Source organism: Saccostrea echinata, unplaced genomic scaffold, assembly GCF_033153115.1.
Source record: "Saccostrea echinata isolate AGI-Se365-2 ecotype Australia unplaced genomic scaffold, CSIRO_AGI_Sech_v1 ptg000025l, whole genome shotgun sequence".
Taxonomy (NCBI): domain Eukaryota; kingdom Metazoa; phylum Mollusca; class Bivalvia; order Ostreida; family Ostreidae; genus Saccostrea; species Saccostrea echinata.
Window position 1 is genome coordinate 7863379 of NW_026889774.1, and position 3145 is coordinate 7866523.

The following is a 3145-nucleotide window of genomic DNA, read 5'->3' on the forward strand; positions in this document are numbered from 1 at the left end:
TACTACATCCATTTTTCTATTTAGATGTCTTGATTTACTTTGCCTGGAGCAACTAATATACCTTCCTAATGGCTGTTTTATTAATGTTATAAGGAATTTCCAATCCGTGAATAAATAATTACGTTTACAAGTATGGTTGTGTTTGTCATTTAAGTACTATTTAAAGTAGGAGTTTCCTATGGTATGGGATATACTGGGCGGGCCTAATGCGAGAGTGCTAGCTCGAACCGCGCCCCTCTGTATTTCTCATACAATAGGAAACGACTATTCTCACCGGTGACAAGAGCTTTCCGATGACTTCACTTAATTACATGTTTATATGGGTATTAATTTTCATCCAATCTCATGTAATAAGAAATGTTGAAAAATTGTTACTAGTTGTATATAAGTGTGTGAGGGTGTGTGTTAATTATCTAGTATTTCTTTAATTAATCTATTTCATTTTAATGTCCACTCCCCTAGGATCCACTAGTCATAAGGCCACACAGGTCAACAAGGCTTAATGTTACAAGTTGAATTCAACTAGTGAGATTTTATTGCAGCCCGGAGGACCGGGCTGCTCTATACATATAAGTTTAAGTGTCGGTATATGGTGATTGAGATGGGAGAAGTTATTTAGAATTAATGGTTTTCTAAACATTAATAAGATTGTTAATCAGAATGTTCTTTCCCTTTATAAATAACGAGATACACAATATATTTACTTCCATAAAGTGAATCTGTAAAAATATATTTGTTTTTCATATTTAATATATAAAGTTGCTTATCATTTACTATCGAAAAAACGACAGGTCCCTTTTTTTAGAACATCGAATTTTACTTATCGCATAAAAACGTAAAAATGTACTTTACACAGTTCGTGTTTTATATTCTTAAAGTGAAAGACATTTTTGAAAATAGGTGATGCATGTGTCTGGTTTCAAATTATATTTTATGCAGCCAACATTTACTTGAGAAATTGATAAAGTTTAAAAGGATATCGTTTTTGTTCGATTTTCATCCGACTATAAGTTTTCAAAATATTCTCGACTATTGTCTCCATCATTTAGACGCATGCCTTTTTCACACATATCGAAGCGGTTTGATGATCAAGACTCATTTCCATTGTTTACTTTATTTATTTCCCGGGCGACAATTGATGGTTACATCAATGTTTTCTTGTCATTAAATAAGAAGAGTATCTTTTGATCCACATCCAAATATTTTGGATCCCAATAAGTAATATGATAATTTTCATGTTGATTTAATTATAAAGTACAGTGAAATAAATAAAGTTAATAAAAGAATATTTTTAAAATATTTATCCCAATTCCTATAACATCCGCCAATTCTATGTTTGAATCTACACCATAAAGTATAATATTTGAATTCAATCATTGATTCAATTAAATATATCATGAAAGTAAAAAAATATTAATATTTATTTATCCATTTTAAATGTTGTGGGTCTATTTCACCCATTGACTCTGAAAGGTTGGACTTTGCAGTTATTCTAAAATATTTAAAAGATCGAAATAAATCGGTCCACAGCTAATATATTCATAAGCTCGACTGAGAATCGGTGGAGAACAAATCACACGTACGAGGGGTGTCCAAAAAGTCCGCGAACTAATTGAATAACTTCCATAAAAGATATAAAATTATGCTTCAGTGTGTATTATTTTTTTTAAGTATTCCCCTCCGGTTTTAATGCACATCTGCCATCGTTTTGCCCATGCGCGAAACACGAGTCTTATATTTATTACCATGCAGGTTATATTTTAGAACAAGAATAGTCCGTTTGTCAAAAATGGCCAAATCTCAGCAATAGGATGGGTGGATAAGGATATCTTATACCAGAAAGATTATGGTACAATGTAACCATCGCAACCCGTCTCTTCTGTCTCGGATGCGTCGTTTTTTTTTTTAAATGTGAATCAAGTAAGGGCGCGTTCTCTTTATCATAACTAATATGTTTAAAGTCGAAAGTTAAAGATATTTTCGAGATTTAATAATTATTTTATTGATAAGATATTCAAATATTTTTCTACCTGTAACTTGACGGTCTTTTATAACAAATTGCTCAAGTAAAGACACATCTCTCTCTAAGCACACTTTCAATGGGCACCAGAACAAACATCATTTTTAACCATCTCCCTTCCTTCACAAAAACAATCAATCCAAATGATGATTGAACTTCTTGCATGTCCTTTGTCTTCATAAACCATGTATGAATTATTATATGCCTTTGCAAAGGAATTTCAAAGATATACGTTAAACTTTACAGCCGTTCCTTGCTCGAGTAAGACCGAGTCACCCATTTTTTGTCACAAGTCACCTACATATTGACGTCATTTTCACATTGTGACGTCATAACATGGATCAAAACATTATATAACATCTGCTATTTATAGAACATGTTTATGACTATTTGTGTGCCAAATTTCATTCTAAACTGAATTGTGGTTTTGTAAATATAGAGATAGTTCGCGAACTTTTTGATCACTCCTCGTACGTCTTTTTCCATTATAACATGATAAAAGATCATATAAAAAACAGGCCCTTAAGAGGTCTTAAGGGTTACCAGAGTATCATGAGTTTTTTCTGTCCATATGATCACTTTGGGCCCACCTAAAAATGGCCTGTACTTAATCACGTACAGTTTGAAGAGAACTAGCTTACATTAATCGTTATGATCATAAATATGCAGCTTGCCCCTTATGAATTCAGGAATGAAATAATTAAGGTACAATAGTGTATGAGTAATTTCAATATATGATACTTTGATCCCTCGGGCCTTGTACCGGTAATCATGCAGGCAGTTTGTCTGCTAGATTTCTACGGGAACCCAAAACGATATTTTCAGTTTTTTTCAGTATATATGTAAATACTTTGTGAAAATTGATACATGTTATATATATAGCCTAACAACTATAATGTGTTTGAATCCCATTTCAAGGCTGCTGACAAAATCCAACATTGAAGCGTGTTTACAAATGTTTATAGATAATGGGTAACTCTATTGAGCAGTATCGTGCTGCTTTGGGTTTTTTTTACACCCAGTGTCATAGCATACTGATAAGGTCTAAATATGCTTTCACAGTCTTAAAAACAAAAAATTCTTAAAAATTTTACTGGCTGTATTCTGGGATTTTAATCAAAAATA